This window comes from Falco rusticolus, chromosome 2, assembly GCF_015220075.1.
Source record: "Falco rusticolus isolate bFalRus1 chromosome 2, bFalRus1.pri, whole genome shotgun sequence".
Lineage (NCBI taxonomy): Eukaryota > Metazoa > Chordata > Aves > Falconiformes > Falconidae > Falco > Falco rusticolus.
This window is the reverse complement of record NC_051188.1, coordinates 71,803,533-71,829,048: the sequence shown is the minus strand read 5'-3', so window position 1 is coordinate 71,829,048 and position 25,516 is coordinate 71,803,533. Positions and strand designations below refer to the sequence as shown.

The 25,516-nt window shown below is 37.7% G+C and overlaps 1 protein-coding gene across 1 annotated transcript in view; it reads right to left on the bottom strand.

Annotated features, from left to right (window-relative positions):
* The window catches only part of LOC119143794 (gamma-aminobutyric acid receptor subunit gamma-3), a 51,845-nt gene that overhangs the window by 14,114 nt on the left and 12,215 nt on the right, over positions 1-25,516 (bottom strand). The gene's annotated exons all lie outside the window — the stretch shown is intronic.

Sequence of the window (25,516 nt, the reverse complement as noted above, 5' to 3'; positions counted from 1 at the left end):
GTTTGAGTGACTTCTGTTATCTTCTTTTGAGATCAGGCAGTAGGGGTCTTTATGGCAAGTGTAGCATGCACATGAGTATGCTTTTACATAGGAAGTCATTTATAGACACTAGAGCTTTAATGCTGTTGAGAGAGGTCAGACTGCATGCTTTTAAAGGATTCATCATTAAAAATCAAAAGTCTTTTTATCAGCATTCCTCCATTTCAAAGCCATTGTGGTCACTTCTGGTATCTGTAAGCCTTCAGAAGGTGAGTCTGGATATAAACTTTATTATTCTGCTGGATAGTAAAAATCATAAAATCAAGAGCTCAGTAAGGCAGCTAGTTTACCTCACATTGTATGATTTTCATCACAGTATCTCTTCTGCAAACCCTTGTGACTTCACAGGGGACAATAATCTGCCCCTCTTTGTCTACTCAGTAGAGGCTACTGACCTCATCACCCCTGTCCTTACTAACAGCTCCCTCAGCTTCATGGATGTTAACTATCCTGTTCTCTCAGACACAGTGATTAATAGGAATGAAACTGTGCTGAGACCAGGTTCTGTATGTCACCTGAAGTATGTTGCTTCCATTTCAGATGTGAAGAAGAGTTTATGTGCCTGAGAACCTTTGTGGGGTTTTGTCTGACTACATCAGACTTGACTTAATAAATTATATTGCTTCTTGTTACAAACCTTGACTTTCTAGAATATGATATTTGCAATATGTAGTATTTATATCTGTCTTGTTACACCAAACCATCAGAAGACTGAAGAAATTGGTAGCACAGAGATGAATCTCCCAAAGAATGTACATACAGCTCACCCAAATAGAGGCATAATGGGTTCATTAGTTGAGACAAATTAAAGCTTGATCTTCTAGTAACAGAGAGCATATGGACAAATATATCTAACATAGTGGATATTTTTACTATAGCTAAATATTACATAGAAAAGAAATTAATTCAGTATGAATAACTTCCACCCAAGGAATCTCTGAAGGCCACTGCAAAATGAGTGAACTACCATAAGCTACAAAGTCAAAGGTAAATAGAAGTCTGAGGCTGGGATTTGGGGAGAGAAACTTAGAACAATGAGTCAAAAGGAAAAGTTTATATGTGTTAAGTACATCAGTTTGAGATAGATAGATATATTTGGAAAAGGTTGGTAGACCTGTGGCAGCTTCCATCAAGCCTCTGTTAGCTGAATGTGTACATTTTCACAAGTACTGTGCCAGCAAAAACCTTGTGACCCCAAGAAGCTGGACAGTCATTTCACATGACTTATGTATTTGGCATTATGGGACAGAGCTGTAATGAAAAAGCTCGCTGCTGTTACAAGTAGGAAGTATTTTGAAGTACATCATGACGTAGTGAGCCTTGTGGGCTGCTCACAGGCTAGGGATTCTCTTCATTCCACTAATCCCCAGCACATTTCTCCATGCAGGGAGTGGCACCAGGGAACTCATGTGGGTTAGTAACTGTTGGTTCTGCGGGCTTATTGTTAAACTACATCAGTTCCCTAGTCTGGTTTGTCACACAGAAGAAAGATTTATACCACAGCAACTGAGATCATTTCATAGAAATAGGTGTAAGTAGTCAGAAGCTGTGTAAACCAGTGCTTTTACTGACAGGAACCAACCCAACAACCATGGAAAAAAAGTTATGATAATGTTTCAAACATTGTCTATCAAGGCAGAAGGATGGGCAATAAAGGAAAACAAAGACTCTACAGCAAATGTGCCAAGCCTTTACATTTCCCTTACTCAGTTATTATATTTAAAACTGCACATCTATGGATAAGGTGCCTGAGAATAGTATAAAGCAAAGCAATCTGCAGACTTCTTATTGTGTACAGCTATATATGGTACACACAATTCAAGTACATGCACGGACCACTGCTCCTCTGAATAGTATGACTGTGATACCCAGCACAGCAAATAAGACTGGGGCTAGATACCGGACAGTAAGATACTGGGAAAATAAGGCACAGTCCCTGCTTCCAAGGTCTTCAACTGAAATAAACCTGAGAAACTGAGAGTGGGAGAAAATTACGGTGCATTTCAACTGTTTAGCAGACAGGAACTGAGGCAGAGATTAAATGACATAGAGTCCTTCATCACATTTAGTCAGGAACTGATTCAGTATCTTTCAGGCAGGATTCATTTCCCCTGATTTTAGACATCTAGAAGGTAAATTCTACAGATGATCTGCACACTGCGGCCTTCTTTCTATACTTAACAAAGATAAATTGGTAAACTTTCAGTATATAGTTCGTCTAATCTGTTTTAGAGGTCCAGTTTACAAGGAGGTGAATGTACTCAAAATATTTCCATTTCTCTCCTGTGATTAAAAAAAGGAGAGTGATTGGCTCAGATGTGGGCAAAGACATTGTAGACACTTGCAGGTGATCCAAGGAGTCAATCACACCCCTTGATTCTATGGTGCAAGCTAAACTGGCCACTTCTGTGAGGGTGCTAAGGTTATTTTACCTAAATATAATAACCTTCTTAACCTTTTAAAGGGTATTTTAGTTAATTTTCCTGATTTGTTTCATGGTTAAACTCGACACCTTCATCCTTGAGGATATGCACAAGTCCTTCTCTGCTTGTTCCTCTGTTCTCCTCCCTCTTTCTCCTTCCTTCCTTCCATCCATCTGTCCGTCCATCCTTCCGTCTGTCCGGCCTTCCTTCCCTCCCCTGCTGTTTATTACAACAGAAATTTTAATTTTCTCTGCAGAACATCCTTCCAGCAAGTTAAATAAAGGAACTGTGACCTGGTCAAATTTTACAAGGAGCTGCAAATTCCCAAGTATCCAACAAAGACCCATAGATGTCTAAGAAGCACCCAAGGAAAATGAAATCCTAGGACAGTGAGCAGCTGCATTCATTTAGCCCCTAACCTATTTTCTTGTCTGAGATCCATACAAAAATTCTCACAATGAAGAAGGCAGACCCAGTCATACAGGCAGCAGCTGTGCATGCGGACTTACATACTGTACTCAACTTATGGGAACACACTGACAGATAATATACAAAGAGTTTGGGAGAACAGTTTGGTTCAGTGGAATTACTAATGCAAAGTGGAAGAGGAGAATCTGCTGGTTCTCCTGCAGTAGTCTAACCACTCTTAGAGAGGATGCAGCTCAGAGACAGTGAATGCTGATGATGATGCTTAGTGGGAAGAGGAAATTGCCACTGCTGAAATACAGAGACCCCGCTGGAAGCACTGATGTGACTGCTGTCAGAGGCAAACATGTTTCTGTACAACATGTACTGAATGCATTTTTCTAATAACTACAGTAAATTACAATTTTCAACTAAATTACCACTTCAGTGCTTCTATCCTCTGCCAAGTCAACTTGTGCTGAGATTCCTGAATTGTCTCTTTGCATATAGAAGAGCCAGCATGTATACGCTATGGCTACTTTCCTCATTACATTACTCTAAACAGCATTATTATTATTATTTATTATTATTACTACTACTACTACTGCTGCTGCTGCTGCTGCTGCTACTGCTACTACTACTTCTACTGTTATTACATAAATTACTTCTTCCAGAAGTAATTATTATCTACGTATCTAAAAGCACTTGTCTGCAGCTTAAAGGAAAGTACCCATGGTACATACTTTTCTGACTTTATACACACAAAGTAATTTGTACAAATAAACTCTCCTCTCTTCTAAAAGACCTGGTTTACAATTCATTCTGTATGTCTTCCAGGCATGTGCCACCCATAGGAGAGAAAAAGCTTTCAAGAACTCTACACAGTGCCTCCTTGCTCCTTCGCCAACCTTCAGAGCTCCACCTGGCACTATTACCACTGGTAGAAGATGAGCTGGGGCTGACTGTGTGACAAAGCCCTACAGTACAGTCAAGGTGGGAAAAAACTCTTTCCAAACTGCATATCATTAAATCAGTATACTTGGTTTAAAAGTAGTCACACAGTGATCGCCTAGCGAGGGACCACTGGAATAACTAATACCAAAAAACTTCACTTTGAAACCCAGAGCGAAATTCTACTTTCTAACAGCTTAAATAATTTCCCAGGAAGGCAGACCAACTTTTCACTGAACCACCAGACCATCAGTTCACTGAAATAATGAAAATAACCTCGAGGCAAAATAGTGGCTGACCAGTTTTCTATAATGAGAGCAGAAGATGCACCTTGAGGCAGAAAATCTGGAATAATAGGAATAGCATAGCAATGCTTCCCCTGAAACCAAGATGACTGCTGTCTGTGACCCATAGGACTTACATTAGCTTAAGTTTCTAGTTTAAAAGTAGGACACTATTTAGAACAATTATGATTTTTAAAGGAATAAGTGCCGTGGATTTTAATGAACAACATTAAACTATAGCCTATTTCCTTTGTCTTTTGAAGACGAAGGGCATAGTTGACCGAGTTGCCAGATTTTTGTCTATATTGCACCAAGAACAGCTCCCTTAAAGGTAGAATGTTTGGGCAGAATGCAACTGGTTGTTGGTTGTTGTTTCTTTAAGAAAATATTTTAAAAAGATAAAATTATATACTATAAATAATTTATTTACTCAAACCATACTATATTATCTTATCACACATTTTTATTTATCCTCCCATTATACTCTGAGGTTAAAAAGTACTACAGTCCCAATTATCTTAGAAAAAAGTTAAACAAAGAATGACTTTACAAAGACTGCAATATGAAACTACAATGCATATGCAAAGCAATTTCAGCATGTGAGTGAGGGTTACACATTAATTGTCTATCACTAGAACTGCAGAATAATGAGGAGTGGCAGAGTTTATCCATGTTGTTATGAGAGTTTAATTACAGAAAAAAGTCCTAGTCATTAGAATGATGACTCACACAGTGTGTCGTAAGTATTTCTTTATTGATCAGCAAGACCACAGAGAGTACACTGAGGCATCTTCCTTATTATCCTACTAAATCAAGTTTACTTAATAGTGAGCAAACTAAACTTCTGATCTTCAGTGATTTTTTATTGTTTTAATTTTATTTGGAAGCCAAGAGAAGACCCTATTTAATCCTGCCATTCTCTCTTCATTTCCCCGCAACCTGTTTTCTGATCTTTGCTTTCCAAAGCTCCATTTTTTCCTTCCTGAACTAGGTTTCTCTGCTTTCTTAGTAAGCTAAAAACTTTCTACCAGTTTGGCCACTGTCTGTCAGTCATCTAAGATGGTGTCTTTCCTGCATAATTGCCTTCATTTACAATTCTTCCCTTTGATATCAAGGTAGAACTATAGTATTTGAAAACAATTAGCTCAAGCAGGTGGCCACTCCTGTTGTTGAATACATTGGGCAGACAGCTGGCAAAAAAAAAAAATAAATTGAAAAGAACAAAATTTCATCAAAGTTAGTATGTACAGAAGTTTTTGCAAAATGTTCACTGGAGGTTTATTGGCAGTGCCACATGCTAGCATGGTAGTGCTGATGTTAACTGGGGACATGCGAGTTTCAGATTCAAGAGATGATTTTTGGTTCCAGATTTTGGACTATCTGGAAAGAATATGTCAGCTCAGAATCAGACAGAAACAGAGACTGTGGTGCAAAGCCCAGCCCTGTCTAATTCAGGGTAGAATTTTTCTTCAAAATCAGACAGAAGAGTCCTGTGAACTAGGCCTTTTCACATCCCTGGACATCATCCCAACCCCTCAGAGACTTGCCCAGTGGAAGTTCAAGCTATCTTCTTACTTGCATTACTAAAATGAAAACAGATGGATCATGATTCCTTGAAGTACACTGTCTATTACTAATACTACACCAGCTGGTCTATCTACAAAGCTGGTATCCCATCCTAACATGACTTTGCTAGATACTTGGTCTCCAGCCAGTCCAGGTATAGAGGAGGTTTGAACTCTGGAAGATCAAAAACCTAAGCAAAATGGTAGAAGAAATAACTGAATGCACTCACAGGTGGTTATGATTCAATAAGGAGCTATTATTAAAACAGAAAAGGCAAGGGTAGCAACAGGATTTTGCAGTTTTCTTGAAGGGAAGTGTAGAAGGAATGAAAGTCACAAAAGTATCATTTAAAATGGCTTTATCTTCTTCAGCATTGCCCTGGTTTTGGCTGGGATGGAAAGTTTCTTCTTAGTAGCTAGTACAGTGCTGTGTTTTGGTACATTATAAACAATGAAGAAATGCTGAGGACTTATTGCAGGCTTATTCTGGCTCCTCCAAAATGTGTCAGTCAGCATGCATCAATAGTTTTCATTTCCAGGAACAATCTTTGCTCCATAGCACTCTAGGACAAATGCTTCCAAGCCAAAAGCAAGAACAAAATGATCAAGGTCATGCTGTCACTTAAATGCTTCTCTTATATTCCTCTATGCTGCTCTGGCATTTAAGTTTCTTCATCACGATACCTAGATAACCAAGATGCCATGCTTGGATGGGAGCATGTGTTCAGCATATTTGCATCTCATCCCAAATAAATTGAGTGTCCTTGGAGTGGTAACAGGCACTCATTACATACATAATTTCTGCATAAACTGCGTGTTTAACCACACAAGAAATGCAAACAGGTCTTCAGAGGTGTCATCTTTACGTGTATTGCCATAGTAGCTATAAGACATCCAGACACAGGCAAGGGTCTTATGTAATAGATAGTGAAAAAAAAATCTATTACTTTACATTACATACTATTTATATATAACAAAAAAGCTTTTTGTGTCCCAAATATCTCTGGTTCTGACTTCATAATTGCTTTTGGCATTATAGGATGTGTCTCTGTGTGTGCATGCCTGTGTATACAAGCACAGTACAGTCTAGATTTGGCTTTCAGCACTTACGCTTGAAAAGCAAATTTTCCAGAAATGCATGCACACCATGAGTGCCAAATTATTGCTTAAGTTTTCCATTATCACAGAAAAATGGTTATACCAGTATACAGTGAAAAAAAGAAATCCAATGCCAACAGCGTTGTTTGTGCTTGTAAAAATCATACCCACTTATAAGTATATACATATTCATAAACACTCAAAATAAAAATCAAATATTGACAGATTACAGTGTCAAAAGCAAAGACTGGATCCCAGGCTGTCTGAAGGCAACAGGTTTTTTAAAGTCAAGTAAGACCAAGACTTTTTCCTAACAACAGAACAGAAAGACATTAAGTTGTTTGGGTTTTTTTCTTGTGTAGTAGCAAGAAGAATACAATATTGAGGAACATATTTTTACTTGAAGCTATTTTTTTTTCATCACCATTAAAAAATTTTGCATTTATTCTCTTTGTTCTTCCTTAGTGAACTCATTTTCAAAAAATTTTTGTAAAATGACAGTTTAGTTAACTATTGCCTGCTTTTAAAAGGTAATGACTATGCTTCCAGCAGATAAAAGTTATTTCATCCTCTGATTTTGGCATTTAGTATTGAATTTGGAAAACCAATTAATTTGTTCATAGATCTAATTTATTTATATTGATCCCCCCCCCCGAATTATTGGCACACATAATTTGTATACTGGAAGATTTAATGAAGAACTGAAATTAAATACATAAAAGACCCATTTTTTTCAACATTTAAATTAATTGTGTCCTGTAGTAATTTGAAACCCACTAGTCAATATTTCTCGTGTCCTAGCCAATTCATTATGTGCTACTTTCAAAGGCACTTTTAAAGACAGTTACTTTTGATTCAGCTTTAATAATTTCACTGTCTGTATCCTATATCTTCTGTTAAGTGTCTGGAGTGCTTTGAATGTACTCAGGAGACGGATCAATGTCCATGCACACAATTGCCCTACAAAATTAATTCTAAAAATAAAACTTTTGGGAAAAAATACTATTATAGTATTTGGTGGCACAATCAAGAATGTTTTGTTTATTTGTATACATATGTGCATACAAACTGTCCTGCTGAATACACCTATTCTTTCTTCCCAGTCCTACTGCTGTATATAATACTCTCCTCCAAAAAAAATCTATGTGAAGTTATAGCATCTTATTCATCTGTGTGTTCTTATAAGCATCAGAATTGCTCTCAGGATGTTGAAGCTTGTTATCTTTAAGCATAATGACATTTTTGTTTTACAACATGAAGTGTCATTTCTGATGTTTGTTCAAATGGAGTACCAATGAAAACAATGGAATTTTAGTTTGGCTGCTGTAAGGTACAATTAATATTGGGAAATCCTCTGTAAAATGCAGTTTCATCCAGCCACATAATGGGAATAAAATGTATAATACCATAAGGAAGACTTTGATCCACGATTACCACTCCAGTTTGATTTCTGCCTTAACAGTAGAAAAGTTACCCACATAAACTCTTTTTGCATTCATGCATCAATCTGAGAGAAAATCAATAAATGTGATGTAGTATGCATGATTCATTACTCACTGTTCCTAAGAAGTGTTGATATTTACCGCATACAGGTTTTCTTGTGTGCTTGAAGAATAAAAGTGAACTATAGCAGAAGTAAAACCAATAAATTATCATAGGTGCCTATGTGAGTGAAAGTACATGTAGGATCAGAGGGAAAATGAGTGCCATTTATGTAGGAATCTTTTTGTGAGAGGGTTTATTGATGGGGAGCTGTGCAACACTTTTTGAAAAGAACATTCTTCACGCTCCACAGAGTACCTAATGCCATAGGAGGTCTGAGAATATACAACACTAATGACTCTTGCATTCACCTTGCTCTTAATAAGCATCAAGTCACACCTGGGAACCCCCAGGTTTATGTCCTTTGTCATGCTGATCACTTCTCATTTATTTCTAGGACTCAATTTTTTACCACAAGAGCTGTTGTCTGTGGGAGGAGGCCCCTTGGTTCTGAAGTTCGTTATGAAGTCTCACAGGATTGTATTTGGTGTGCTTGTAATTCCAAACCCAGTTGAAATATTTTTCATTTAGTTATCAAAAAATGCCATTTCAACATTTTCAAATAGAATGCAAGGAAGAAGTCTCTTTCTCTTCCTTAGATTTTGATTTTACACATTCAAAAAACAACAACATTTTGCTTGACCTGATATTATCTTTTCTTCAATTAAAATGTTCATGACTTTGGCCTCACCATTGTGACTGTACTGTGATGTATTTTATAGAATCATGAAATAGAGTAACCTGTTTATTGCTATCTGTACTGACATCTACTCCATGTCAACTGTTTCTAACATATGCTGTAATGTGCCCCAATTTCCCTTATAATCTTTTGAAAGCTTTAAATAGGATCTCACTGTTGGAAGCCCATCCCTGTTGATCATGATGCATTCTGGAAGAGACTATGGTGATTAACCTGGTTGCATTTTCTGCATGATATCAGGTTTTTCTGAAGTAATCACTGCTGCAAACCCGAAAGTTATGGATAAAATAGTACATCTTTTAGACAGGCCTCCTATCTTAATTGAAAATTTTCCAGCAATAGAGTTGCACTGTAACCCTTGAAGTTCTTTCAATGTTTAGTTATTCTCGCTGTGAAAAACAGGTGGGGTTTTTTATTGGTCTGCAGTCATCTAGCATCAGCTCAGACTTTGAGTCTTAATACATCTTTGCTAGACTGAAGAATACTTTTTAAACAGTTTTTCTCTCATGCAGGTATTTAGAGATGGTAATCAACTACCCTTTATCCTCCAAGATAAACACTTATGGTCTCTTAACACAGGAATTATTTCTAGTCTGTAATAAATCTTGTGTCTCTTCCATGCACTCCACAACTTTTCAAAATAACTCTTGAAGTGCAGCCATCAGAATTAGGTCTTATTTTAATAGGAGCTGCATAAACATAACATACAGAGATAATGTAAATGCCCTTCTTCCACTGAGTAATCTTTTCCTCAATACATATCTAAAACCTGTGCTTGGTATTCTGGCCATACCTTCAAGCAAGGAGTATATCTTAAAATAAATATTAATTGACAAGAAATATCCCAGAGCCTTTAGACCTGCAGCACCCAGAATGGCAGATCTTCAATTCTGGGAAAGCAAAATCTATGAGCTTCATCCTAAATACATACTTCAATCCTGAACACATGTTCTGAAGTACAGAAATGCCTATTGGTACTTGAATCCAGGCTGCAAAGCTATCTGAATTGCTTTCTACCCTGACTTGTATCTATTGTTGACCACTTCCTTAGCCTTTGTGTCACCTATAAACTTAATGAGTCTCAATGTTATGATTGCTTCTCCATCATTAATAAAAAAATATTAAATAGAATCAAACCAGAAGACAGAGCATCTCAACAGAAGGTCCTGATCAATAATGTTTTTTCTAGCTATGTTGTGGATCTTAACAGGTAGTCAAAATTTAATAATTTGATATGTGCCACAATGATTCTCTTCTCACTGTATCTTCTTAATCAAAATGTCATGCCGCATCAAGTGAGATGTCTTATAAATGTGCATTATATCACCAGAAATGTATAAGCTTTGGAAGATTATATTGAGCAAGTTTGACAGGAGTTAGTTTCTATGAATTAACGTTTATTGGTGTTAATTATATAATACTCTACATTTGTATTAATCTCTTCTGAGATCAGCTGTTCCATAACTTTGCTCGAGATCAATGCCAGGATGAAAAGCCTATAATTTATTTGTTCATTTTATTTACAATTTTTTGAAATATTTCCCCTCAAGTCTTCCTTGAGGACTTGTTACAAACAGGCAGCAGTGATCCGTGGTCAGTTCTTTAAACTACTGTTATCAAAGAGTATGTTAGGTAAAGAGGGAATTCATGAAGAGGTTGTGCTGGGGAAGTGGCTAGTAACATTAGAACAGAACAGAACAGAATAAGATAGACTATTTCAGTTGGAAGAGACCTACAACAATCACTTAGTCCAACTACCTGACCACTTCAGGGCTGACCAAAAGTTAAGCACGTCGTTAAGGGCATTGTCCAAATGCCTCTTAAACACTGACAGGCTTGGGGCATCGACCACCTCTCCAGGAAGCCTGTTCCAGTGTTTGACCACCCTCTTGGTAAAAAAATGCTCCCTGCTGTCAAGTCTGAACCTCCCCTGGCACAGCTTTGAGCCATTCCCACGTGTCCTGTCACTGGATCCCAGGGAGAGGAGCTCAGCACCTCCCTCTCCACGTCCGTCCCCTCCTCAGGAAGCTGTAGAGAGCAAAAAGCCTCAGCCGCCTTCTCTCCAGACTAGACCAGCCCAGAGTCCCTAGCCACTCCTCACAGGACATGCCTTCCAGCCCTTTCACCAGCTTTGTTGCCTTCCTCTGGATGCATTCAAGTATGTTCACAACATTCTTAAATTATGTTTTCAATTTTCCACACATAAAACCAGTCAGTGATTAATTGCATACAAAAAAATCCTGTAAGAATTAGCTTATCTTTTACACTCTTAACTTTCTATCTCACACAAATTCCTGTGTGCTGGAGCCAATGCTTTTTTAATTAGGAAATTGTAAAGGCCAAGGTCGAGAAATTCCAAGGAATACTAGTATTTGCAGAAGGAGTTTTCTAGCATAGTATTTCAGATTAAAGCCATCTGATGCAGCTGTTTCTCACTTCACATTCTAACTAGATGTGTTTTGTTTTTCTACAGAGGTATTTGGTAGTCTGTAACAGATGCAAGTTTGCATTCTATTTGCTGTTCTGTCTGGTTGAGTAAAGATAAATATTGATCCATACACATTCACACTTACTTCCAAGACATTTGACAGCTGGAAAAAGGTAATGCCACTTCTGGTTGTTATTTTAGCTCCTTCTTTGCCTACTCAAGCCTTTCTAACTGGATTATTATCAGTCTTTCTTCCCAACAATGCGTTTCTAACATTCAAATTTCATTAATATCACATTTTCATATATATATATTCATAAACAAGCCATGACTATTGCCTTTAATAATTTCCTTAGCTTGTACCTCTAGTATTCATGTGATGTTTTTTCCTTCTCATCCCCTAGTGCCTTTGTTGCAATGAGCTCTTAATGAATTGATTCTGTGCTAAATAAATGCTCCCTTTTTCCTGTTGCTACCTTTATCTTTAGTGGACTGACCTCCTGGATTATCTTAGTTGGTCTGTTTGGTATTCCAGTGTTCCATTGTGACGAATGAAAAAGCCAGCCTAAAACTCATCCAAATCCAACTACTTCTCATCTGTTCATCTTTATTTATGAGTCATATTTTTCATTTCTGAACTCCACGCTCAAAATTTCACTTGTTTTTATCAGAAGCATTTTCTTCTTTTAGTTCAACTGGCAATAAACTTGGCTTTAACCTGCTGATGGTGTTAGCTTAAAATTGTTAAAGACATAAAATCAAGCTTTAGCTCAAGTCTCTTGATACTGCTCTCCTCGCTGTCTTTATAGACTTGCTTTTGCTTATTGATGAATTCTTTTTATCTGATATTCTGCAGTGTGAAATATTTAAATTACAGAATAACATGCACTGATTTTTTGAGGGGGGGCCCTGTTAAATCACACACTGTCAGAAAAACTACCAATGCTATCCCTGTTGCAAATGAAGAAATAGAGCTTTTTTCCCTGAGTACCTTTCAGTAACACGTTTTAACCATTCTCTTCACTCCTGGGCAAGAGCCTGTGTCTTTCTACATCTTCCCTACATGATCCAGAAAAGGAAGAGTGACCACTAAGAACTGCAGAGAGAAGAAAGGACTCCTGGAAAATTCTGAAGAAAGGGATGAGCAAGATAAGTCGTTCAGTGACACAAAGGTGATGCTTCATTCACAATTCATAGTTAACTGTAGAATGGAGCAACTGTAGTGCAGGAATGTATTGACGTGCACTGATTCCAGAAGTTAATTAGTTTTTGGCAAACAAAACACACCTCTGTGTAATGAAGCCAGACCAAACTATGGGTTTATTTTTCAACTATGCTAACTTTTTGAAGAGCATATGGCAATATCTTTGATTATTACTTTATAGGTTCCAGTTTTCCTCAACCACAAATACTCATGCGGTTACCTAAGATTATGTGAGTTTTGGGGGGAGTGGAGTGTTCTGCAGTGCTTCAATGCATGAATCACCATTAACTGCCTATTCACATGGGCCTGTGTGAAGAGGACCGTATGTCAGACACATGCAAATTCAAAGGGAACATGAGATGAATTCTAACTGTAACACTAGAAAGCCTTTGAAAATTCAGCAACGTCAACCCACTATTTATAGGAGGAGAACAATTTGGGAATGGCTAAATATGGGACAATCCTTGTTTTTTAACTTTTAATGACTGTTCTGCTGTGGGGGCTGAAGCTCCAGTTTGCACATAGAAGCAAAGAAAAGAGCATGTGATTTAAAGTTATTTTTCCCCAAATGTCTGTGAAACTTTAAGATTTTATGCATGTTTCATTGAAAAGGCCAAGTCTATTTCATTCTTGTGAAAGGACTCAATTAAAAATTCGAAGAGCTACACTGGTGGAACGGAATAGCTACAGAAAGGCTGAAGGCTGGCAGTTTGTAACTCCTGCATAGCTGTAGTTGCACTGCTTGTTTTTGGCATGAACTGCCTTCATTGTGGGGCCTCACAGGCCTGGGACTTGGAACCATGCCCTGCTTTCATGAGACAAGTAGGTGTGAACCCTAGCGCAGCAGACATCTGCTGACTGCAGTCTATCTATTAGCGGTAGCACTTCACTCTATTGGGAACCAAAGAGTTACAGGTTTCTAAGCCACCTGAGCCACATATTTACAAGGTACTTGGATGAACCTGAAGAAGGCTCTAAGCACAGCATGCTTTGGCACGAGCCCACGTTGCACTATATGAATGCCTTGCTAATACTGATGGATTTCCAGCCTTAGTGGGATCACTCTAGGACCACTGCTGAGTCCCATAAGTCCCTTATGACTCTATGAACTTCAGAGATTGACCAACAGGCACTTTTGAGAGTTTTCTCCCATGTACATTAGTTTCATATATGTAATCTGTCAGTACTGGTCATCTAATGAAAAAGAGTATAGGACTTACATTCTCTACATTTCATTCAAACTAAGACTTCTGAAGAAGAAAGCATAGGAGTGTTTCCATTTTTGAAGGGCTTAGGACTGTAAAATGAAGTGTTTAATGCAGTACCCAGCAGGCAGCCAAAAATTTTCACTGACAGTCTTAATTTAAGCCTCTGACTATTTTTTTTTTCACAGCCAGCAGACTCTTTGCCCTGTGCTTTGCTTCCACAGATGTTTCCGAATGCAACATGGGGACAAAATACCACATGCACAAAATGATAACAGGTTAGAAATAACTAGCTGGGGAGATATGATTCAGCCCTGTGAGAAGGAAACTCAGGAAATTCATAAATAGTTAGGGTCCCATTTAAATAGCGTACACACCTTTGCAACCTGACCACACACAGAACAGCCACCACATTTGAGACCTGCTTTGCCTAAGAGGTACCTGAGCAACAGTCTACTCTAGGATAGAAAGAAAGAAAGAAGCATAAACAAGTTTTTCATATTTCTCCCTAATAACATTACTGATTTTAGAAACCACCAGACAGACTAGAGAATGAAGTACCTTATTTACACAGGTTGGTCACAGGTGTCCGCAAGACAACTCGAATTCATGGTGCTTAGTAGACATCAACATCAGGGGAAGAGTCAGCTCAAGGAAGAATAGTCTGGAGTTTCACTCCATGAAGAGTGCAGTAACCAAATGCTGTGGCTGAATCTGTGCTGACAACCTGTCCTGGCTTCAGCTGGGATAGAGTTAATTTTCTTTTCAGTGCCTGGTGCAGTGCTGTGGTTTGGATTTGCTGTGAGAACAATGATGATAGGACATGGATGGTTTTGGTTGTTGCTGGGTGATGTTTATTTAAATCAAGGACTTCTCAGTTTCTCAGGCCCTGCCAGTGAGGGGGCTGGAGGGGCACGGGAAACTGGGAGGGGACACAGCCAGGGCAGCTGCCCTGAACTAGCCAAAGGGATATTCCACACCATGGGATGTCATGCTCAGTATATAAAGCTGGGGGGTTGGCCCGGGCCTGCTGATGGCTGCTTGGGGACTAGCAGGGCATCGGTCAGCGGGCGGTGAGCAGCTCTGTTGTGCATCACTTGTTTTCTTTCCTCCCTTCCCTTTGGATTTATTATTATTGTTCTTTCATTTTTATTTTATTTCAACTATTGAATTGTTCTTAGGAGTTTTACATTCCTTCCCAATTCTCCTCGTCATCCCTTGGGATGAGGGGGAAGTAAGCAAGTGGCTGCGTGGCACTTAATTAGCGGCCGAGGTTAAACTATGACGTTACTGAATGCTAGCTTTTGATTTTATTCAGTGATTTGCAACATATACAATATTTAAAAGGGCACTAGATTAGCCCAGAGTAGAGGTTGGCACTGTATAAATAGGTGCTTGAAGAGTTTCTGTCAACAAGGAGTAAAGTTACTGTGTACATTTGTTCCAATAAAAAGTGCTTTACAGGAAAAAACTGGGGAAGGACCAAAACATTGTGTCTGTCTCTTTTTCTCCTTTCCTTTCTTTTTTACTTTCTTTTTTTTTTTTTTTTTAATTGCTACTCCTTAAAAAGAGTGCCTATTCCTGTGTGTAGATTATACCTCATACCTCATAGAATGAGAAGTGCCTTCCGAAATCGCGTTACTGCTGATCAATTACTGTTGCATTTATGGATAAGCCTGATTATAACAAGATGCTCCACATGAGACCTAATACCTCAGAAAAACAGCTTGAGTATTTGGATATTAAGACTAGTTTTCCCTTAACATGTTCTTTTTTCGACTACATAATTTGAGTTTTGACTACTGGTAATTTTATTCTACATCTCGACTGCCGTTGGGCATTATCTCCAATCTGTGCCAGGCTGTGCAGTAGGTTCACAGTTCGACTAATGGGAATAAACACATGTTCTCTGCTTGGGTAAAAGGCTATTATTATTATATATATATATATATACACACACACACACAAACACACACTGTATTTATATAAATATATATTATTAATATATTAAAATTAGTGTTATTATGCTAAGCCCCCACATGGTTTAGCCCTTGGAATTAGGTTTCTATGGCACTGCCTATCAGTTATGGCAAACTTTGGGGTTTTGTACAGAAAAACAATGTTAATTAGATGCTAATGGCAGGTGTAACCTCCTTGAACTGTCAGAAAATGAATAGGAGAGACTGTTAAAACTGAAGTGCTAGGAAGACCCTGAAGGATCACTTCTAATGCAAGTGGGTTGCTTTTCCATTAATATTTAAGTGTATTTTTAGGACAAGGAAAACAATATTGATACATACCAAATTGAAAATGACAGATCATCTATGAGCACTGCCTTGAGATTTTGGTTTTTTATGTGTAGCTGTGTTTGGTCAGCATTTTGCAGAGATTTCAGGAATGCATGGACCACCTGTCAAAATGTATTCAGAACTGAATTTTGGCAAAAAATACTACAGCCTTGGAGCTTTTTACTTTCAGAACTTTCAGAAAACTTACCGTAAAAAAAAGAAGAAAGTTGTTCCACTGGTTAAAGACTTATTATAAATTTGTAACCTGGTTTGATTTAAACCATTTTTAATAAGTGCTGTAATTAATGATTGACATAAACAAATTGCTTTGGCTGTTTTGGGAAAAGCACATTTAAATAACCACAATACAGAAAAAAAACCCATACCAAATCCCTTCTTATTCTGAGAATATCTTCAATCTATTCAATTATGAAACCTCTGACCGCTTCCTGCTTGCTTTTCTCCTTGAATCAACCTTCTTCTACCTGTTTTATTTCAGCTGGAGCTACATATCCTCAGGCAGTCTTCACTTCTGTTTTATTATTTCCTTATTATGATTCTTTCCCTACTTTAAGCAAAGATATATATGGAATTTTGCTCCTTTTGCACATTTTTTTTCCCTCTAGCATTCTCCCTCTTAGTCCATGAATTGCTTTGGAAATTATCACTTCAAGAATTTTCACTATGTTGAATTATAATGTCAGAAAATGCAATTTGTTTTTTAAAATAATCATTAAACATGGCTTTTTGATGAAGCCAATGGGACTGACAAACAATCCTGTCACCTAAATACAAGCCAGAGTAGCCTATACTCTCACAAGATAACATACATGTCTCCATCAGAAATGGAAAACATGTTTAGTTCCCATCAGCACTCAGAAATACCTTCCTATTTTCATGACATCTTTTGTGATATACGTGAATTACTAATTTTAAATGGTTTTAATCAAGGACTAGATGACTTAATGTAGTAGTATTATAGAAACATTTATAATACAGTTCCATAGATGTGAAAATACATAAACATAAAAGATAACTCTTAAGAGTGAAACAATATATGAAGTTAGCAGCTCAAGACTGTAAGATCAGGATTTGGTTAAACTTAGTATATATGTTGTTCCTCGCCACCCCACCCTCTCAGCCTTGCAGTAATGAACCTCAGCAATAACTAATATTCTTACTTTGTGGTTGTATAGATCTACTCCATCCTTGAATGGATTCCTACATAAACACATAATAATTCAGGTAAAAAAAAAAAAAAAAAAAAAAAGAGATGAGGAGGAGGCTAACACATTCAGGATTATTCCTTACTACAGACAGGTAGTTCAGGATCTGGACCTTCTAATCTACCTACGATATTTCTAATGTAATGAAAGACTTGGATGGATATAAGCAAGAACAGCTCTAAATCTAAAGCTCTAGATCTGACATGGTCTCTCTTTAGTTGTCAGGTGTACATTTTTTTCCCTTGTAAGACTTCTCTTGAAGTGCCATTCTCTTATGTTAGACTGTTGCTAAACGGGACTCCTCAGGTTCTCTCTTGCAGTGACTGTATAGAGTAATTCTTTAAACAGGTTCATGTCAAAACCAGCAGACTACAATGTTAAGAGCTGAAACCTTCCTTTTTGTTCCCTGTGTTCTGCAAGGGTCTTTCAGTACAGAGCAGTGCCTTGTTAGTGCAGATTGCCTTGATTTTCCCTGCAGGAGCTTATCAAGTCTCACAAAGCCTGAAGACTTGCCAACAGGGAATGTAACATTTTTGGCAGTTCTTTCCAGATAGCAATGAACAACAAAAGCCAAAATGGTCAAAGCTTTGTGGTTGTTGCATTTAGGAGGTGGTTTGTTTGTTTGTTTGTTTGTTTGTGATAAAACAAGCAGCCTCATTTCTTGATTTTCATCCAATGTTTTGCTAGATTCAATGGCCTCTCTTGAATCTATCCACTTCCTGATCAACAAAACAAACAAAAAAATCAAACAAAAGGTTGCTCTGAACATTTTCATTCCTTTCTTTATGTGTAGGCCATCCTACAGCCCTACTGATACCTGAGCTCAGTGGCTGATAATGTCTGTGATCATGTAGCACCCAATTCCAGAAACAGACAAAACATATTTTGCCATGAGTTCACAAGCATTTTGTTGGCAGTTGGAGAACTAGTAAGATCTGAGGGTCTTGGACTCCCTTCCAGGCTCTGATCAGCAATGTAGTCTTTCCACCAAGCTTAATATATTCTGCATCTGTCCAAAGCCTTTTGACATTCACAGTTCTGACTTCCTAGCTGGTTTGTGCAAACAGCTCCAGCACCAGTTCACCAACTTCTCATCCCAATCTCAGCCTCCCCATCCCCTACCATCTCCCTTCAGCCCCATGCCCCAGTCTTTCCCACGCTGCATGGCTTCGTTTCCTACAACCCAAATTTTCTTGTACAGCCTTTCCCAAGTTTTTTCTCTGTTTTTCATTTTCCTCTTCTCACAAGGTGCTAGTCCCATCTTTCCCACCTTGCCTCTCCCTTGTGTCCTTGTCCGACCAGTCCCAGCCCCTTGATCCAAAGCTTCCAGTTTCTCATCACTTCCCAGCTCTGTCTTCTCTTGGAAACTTTAATGAATTTATCAATGAAGTGTGAACAGTAAGAAGGCAAAATCACCAAATGAGGCATGCTTTTAGGTTAATTAAGTTTGGAGAAAAATATGACCTGGAAGAGAGGATTTCTTTTCTCCTGGACCTACAGGGCATTTTTATGTTTCTCCTTCGGTATGATCTCCTGACCAGAGGGAGCCTGGACTGGGCCCACAATCTCTCCAAACACAGAATGAAACAAGATAATTTCCCTGGAAAGCTGTCACTCTGGATTTAGTAACTGTAAGGTGCAAGCTATTCCTTGCATGCCTTAACTCACAAGGTGACTTCACACAGGTGGAGTGAGGACATTTTAAACTTAACTAGCCCTCTTCCTCAAAATAATTTATTACAGTATAAATCTATTTCCACAATTTTGTATTATTTCAACTCTCGTCTTGTTTTACGTATGGAGTAAAATCTTTCAAAAAAGTAATTTCTTCTGTGGGTTATGTGCTTTAAACAAGAAGCAATGAAATATTAAACAGAGTCCTTAACTCACCAAAATGGCTTAGAATTTATCTACTTAAATGGATGGGCAGGAGACTAGACCATAGTCTTACAAATGTCAGGGAAGGCCAGTTTATGATTCACATAATTGGATTACATAGTTAAACAAAGAGGCAGTAGAGGACTAGATATCTTCTCGACACTTCATTTACCCATTTTGTCAATATTTCATGAAAATATTTCCAGGTGCAGAAGCATATGCACTATAAGTTTATATCAAGTTTTAATGATGTCTGGGTGGCTGAACATGTTTGATTAATAAAACTGCCACTTTTCATTACTAATGCTAAGGTTGTCAACTTAGTAAAGAACTTGGAATTGGAAAATGAAAGCTGGATATCATCAGAGATCCTGTAATACTAATGCTTGAGGCTGCATTTACGTGGGAGAAAACTGCATTTTATTAATAAAACTAGTACATTTAATTACATAGACACTGTTATAGAGAGGTTTTCCTGGGTTTTGTGGGGTTCCCCCCCCCCCCTCCCCTTTTCTTTAAGCATATCCAACTGGAACTATATGCAAATCTCAAATACTATATTTTGCAGGTGAACAAGTAAATCGTTCCTCTCCCTGTTTCTTCCTTCAGTCTCCAATTATGTAGATCATTTCATGTTCAGTTTTTGCAGTAAAAAATGGCATAAATACATCTATAGTAGGAAATCAGTAAATTTAAATTCTATATAGTTAGTATGTTCTCTTGCCTTTTTATTAAGTCATGTAAGTGTTGGTAAAATAGTTTTAAATATTACATATCAATTGGCTCATATTTTTACATCCTCCTTAAACTGATAAGTTACAACAGTGGTTTCAAGGAAAGAGAGAATATGTTCCCCATCTCCTCTATTTCTCCTTGTTTTCCTGATTTGAAGCGTCTTCCTATGACATATATCTATCCATAGATCACATTCCACAAAGGTCCTCACAAGTACTGTGAATATACGAGACAATCTAGCTCTTAAGCAGTTTGCCAAATGGATTTTACAGAATGAAAAGGTGCAGATGTCCACAGACACCCCCCCCAAAAAAAAAACCCAAAACCAAACCAAACCAAACAAACAAAAAAACCACAACCAAACAAACAAGAGAAAAACAGGAGGGAAGAAAACATTTTAAAGAAGAAGAAACAAGAGAAAAACAGAAGGGAAGAAAACGTTTAAAAGTTTAAAAGTTCACTCTTTAATACAACACTTTCAAAATAGGTTTATTTTTCACTTTTTGACAGAAAGGGATCCAAATATCCAGGACTGATAACTGGATGTCTCATAATATGAAGTGGTGGGGAATAAGACCAACAAGGGGAAAACCAAAGTACTCTGAGGAAAGCAAATCAGGTTGAAGTGTTGTTATTTTTATCTAATTGTCAAATTGTGAGTACTTTGAGTCAGTTCCAATTCAGAATAGCAGTATGGCAAGGTCTGAGCGAAAAAGAAAAAACAATAGCCAAGGACAAGGAAAGAGGCCTGTGACAAACAGTCAAAGAAGTGTAAAGGTCTTGTTCCAGCATGTGTTCAAATGAAAGTAAAAGCCCCAAACCTGCATTAAGGAAGGACAGTAGTACTGAGAGAAAATGGTCTTTGAGACAAAGAGGTGGAAAGGAAAAAAAAAGAAACAAGCAATGAGTCTTTCAGGCTATGTGTGGAAAGGCAAGTTGGCTTTGACATGTTGGAGAGAAATTGGCATAAAACTGGTCAAAACAGAGATAATCCAGCATTTTTGATCGCATCTAAACCAGCACAGTAGGATTATAAGTGATTGCGACTTATTTACAGTGTGTCTGTGGTGGTCTTGATCCAATACCAGGAGCCATAAACTGTGCTTTTGTTGAACCCCATCCCATGATTAAAATTTTAAGATTGTAATTGAGAAACATGATGGGCTAAAGAAGACTTCATCCCCTTTTTGATTAACATACCATTTTCAAACTGACCTTGAGTATTGCCATATGGATTTGTTGTTATTTTTTTAGCATTTGTTGTATAGCTTCAATAAATAATTTAATATACAATTATTTAAAAGCCTTTTATGATATATTGACCACAACTGCACTGTCTGTGCTTTAACTAGACGACAACTTTCCTAAATAGGAGAATAACAAATGACTTTAAGAACAAAGCAAAACCAAAGTAACAAAAATTACAAACCTAGATGTTAATGTACTCAAAGATTTATGAACTACATGAATCAAAAACATGGATGCAATGGAAAAAGCTTCAACATTATTCTTTTCATTTTCTTACTCAATTCTACTCTGGAATGACTTATGGCCTTCTTTACTTACAGACATTCAGATGAGATAATATGAGATTAAGGCATTTCTGAAATACATAATGCTAAAGTTACCTCATTGTCACAGTAACTTTTTGAAGAAAAGCTGAAAATAACAATATTTTACATCTACTTTATGGGATCAGCTTGAAGCTTACACTAAGTAGACAATAAATTAATTTTCTGTCTTTTTGTCTGAGCCACTACCACCACTAAAAAAAACACTTTCAAATGCCAATTATAAGGTTTTTTAAAAAATCTTACAGTCAAGGAGAGATTAACTCAGGAAAATGGTGGACTACAGTCTTCAAATTCCTTTTTTTTTTTTGTCAGCAGTAAAACCCTGATTGTCCTTAAGTGTGCAAATCTACGTTTGCAATATTCTTCAAGAGATTATTACTTCCAGAAGCTGAAACGCTTGAGATCTGATTTTTGTCTTGTCTATTTGTGAAACACTTCAGGAAGCAGTGGAGGGAAACGGGCATTTATGTATGAATTTGGGAACTGCAAAAAAATGTTCACAAGTTACCTTACAATGCAATGTTTAATACAGTATTAGCAGGACTGAAACTTTCAGGATGTTATTGTTGGTTCAGTCTCGGATAAAACTACAAAAGTAAATTCTTCTTTCCTCAGGACAACAGAGACTGTATGTGGAATAACTGCCAGCAGTGCTCATGTCTTAGAAATGGTTTTGACTATAGGGCAAAAAAGGGGTATATGGCAGTTCAGTATAAAAGACAATCAGAAATTACTGAAAACAGGAGCAATGAAAAATGTATCGTTTGCTATAATTTCTGAACTTCTTTGGAGTTACCCTGTCCTCAGAAACTTTTTTGCCATAAAAATGTCAGGTTTTGCACAAAGAAATTAAATCCATTTAAGGTGCAGTTTCACTTTAAGGTTGTGACAATGTAAAACCTGTATTACATTCTAAAAAATCCTCCGTTCCCAGATGGTAGGGTACTTATTAGCATCCTGTAATCCTGTTCTCTGCACGTTTTACCATGGATCTGATTTTTAAACACATGATGTTAAAGGATGGGATTAAACACCATTTGCAATGGGCCTTGGCCTGAAATGAGTTACAAGGCTACTGCTGAGCTAAAGGGGCTTCTGTTACCTCAGATGACATGGCTAAAATCAAGCTTTCTATACCTGTAAGTCACAGTGTAGAATATCAAAACCAAAACAACTTCCAGTGACTTTATTTGCTGCTAGAGGAAGCTAAAGGCCAGCTCTGCACCCCTGCTAGCATTCCCTGAGGGTGATGGAGGGAGCTTTTGTCAGCCCAGTATTGAAACTACTCTTCAAAGATGCTCAAAGGGTATGGTCCCACCACACAATGCAGCTTTCCTGCTTCAGTGTTTCTTGTGACTTCAAGCAGAAAAGATAGCCCAGGATTGCTCCTTGAAGGTTTCCGATGATGCCTGTCCCAAGAGCAGACACAGACTAGAGGCAGCTTGAGTTAAGACAAAAAAGATAAAAATTAAGTCCAGGTGTGTAAGCCAGGGCTGAGCTGAAGTTCAGAGTTTTCTGAGGGGATCCTTAAAGGCACTTTGGAAACCCGTTCAACGACTCATTTTTTTCAGGCGTGCTGCTCAGGTTGTGTCCTTAGAAATTAATCTCTCTATTCATATAAATATGAAGAAGCTGCAACAATGTTTTCTTCACATTTGAATGTGCTTCTGTCTTGATCTATTGTGTTAACACAGGCAACATTTACCAAGTTTTCCTCCTTTTGAAGGAAGCATTTAGAAAAACAGACAGATATCCTCTCAGTGGAGGAACATAAGAGTAAGGATAAAATGCAGAGTTTGGAATGGGAGTGTGTAAATCAGTATTGCTGTAACAGAGATTTTAACCAATGTTTTATATTAATGGACATATGTTTAACTTTTTTTTTCTTTTTTCTGGGAGGTATTCTTATGAAAAATTAGATGGAGAGAAATTCAAACCAAAGCAGACCAAGACACAGATTAAAACTATGATCTGCAAGTTTAGCTTCAGCTTTGCCTAAAGATTTGCATTAGTTTGACAAGTGTCCAACTACAGTAGGAAGATGTATGGGAATTTCCATACATCTTTATGTGCTTCATAGTGCATCTAGTGCTGCTGCACATACGCACGCTGCATCTAGTGAACAATGTATAAGATGCATATTCTTTTTTCTCTTCAAGCTGCTTTATAATTCTTCTATGGTTCTCCTACTTCATTATTCTAAGAAAACTTCTGGTTTGAACCAGTAGTACTGAAGGAATAATTTGGCACACTGTTTGTAGTATGCAAAAGACATGCCTGAAGCTGTGGACATGAAAAGCAGAAAACTCTTCAGATGGTTTTTTTCACTCTAACTACTCCTACTTGTAGAAGATCTGCAATTAATTTTGATACTGACTTGAATTAGAGTGTGGGTGGTGGTTCTGTACTTCTCAGATGAAAATCTGTATTTCATAATCACCTAAAAATAAGCTGTTCTCCTTTGGTACAGCACCATACATTTTTTTGATCAGGAGCAGGGGGGAAGGGGTGCTGGAGTGGGGTTGTCCTCAGGTCCAAGACAGACTTGAAAGATTTGTCCAAGCTAAAGGGAACTTACTGCAGTTGAAGACACTTAAAGCAACTAGAACAGGAGTCCTGTGGGCTGTTTCTGTTAAAGAAAGGTAATGTGGATGGTATTGTGAAACCCTTGCATTGCACTAACTACTAAGAAGAAGATTAACTCTATCCCAGCTGAAACCAGGACAGTGAGCAACCGAGATCTTCAACATAGCTAAATGTATAGTCTTCCAAATGCTGGTCTTTATGGGTCATGTCAGAATGAAAATATTAATCTTCCTCTCCACTGAGAAGAAATACAAGATGTTAAATTCTGAGAAAGAGCAAAAGGTTTTGCAAGATAAAAGATCACCCCACTATCATGCAGAATTATCCTATATAAGGATATTGCCTACTATTATAGTTCTACCACTGTTTTATATAGCGAGGTCTAAAAGACTAAACAGACTAATTTGTAAGGCTCATTCAAGAAGGTGATTCATCTGTTCAGAAGGACAAGGACATCAACAGAACTCAGTACAAGTCACTTGAGTGTTTTGAGATCCTTGTCCTAATGCCACTTTCCTGTACTCTTGGGATTATATATTTTGTTTTTATGAAACAGTGAAACTCTGGTCCATGCCTTCAGTTTGTCTCAAGTTGACTGTGATTAACTTTCTCTGAGGTAATGAGCGACAGTCTATCTGGTGTCTTCTGCCAAAATTATTTTGTGAACACTGCAGCATCATGACTGATGCCGGCCTATATTTCTGGCACTGTGCCAAGGGTTCACCTCTGGTTCTCTGTGGGATGCTGTGGTAGCCGTGGTCATGGCCGACTTCCTCACATTTCAGGAATGCTCTCTCATGTTATCCCATATCATTATTTTGGTTGCATTTGCTGGAAGGTTTGGAAACTTGCTAAACACTTATTGTACTGTACCATTTCCTTAGCTACCTGACAGCATAGCTCATGCTTGCCAGACTCTCTGGTGGGTAATGGTAAGACACATGTTGGCTTCAGTAGGCAGTGGACAAATCTAGCATCAGGCAACTAATCATAGAAGAGATTTTTGGTTCTTGCCAGTGTAACTAGGAAGCAGAAAGTGCTGACTGAAATGAAGCTGTTATGAACAAGACCTGAATGTTGTGAACATTAGATGCAGAAAAGGGTCTTAGAGGCAAGGAGCCTACATGACCGCATGGAAGAGCTCTGGAAACATGACCATGGTGTGAAAGAGTACAGGCTAAATTTAGAGAGACCCTGCTAGTATGGCATTAGTCTGTGCTGCACTTTTTCTAAGGTATGGCAAATTAAAATCTAAAAAGACACTTAGCATCTTTCTGTGACATGTGAATAGTTGTCCCATTCTGTACCTTAAAATTTTCATTAAGATTGTAGATTTAGCAGTGAATACAATATAAAATATACTGCGTAATACTGTGAGTTTTAAA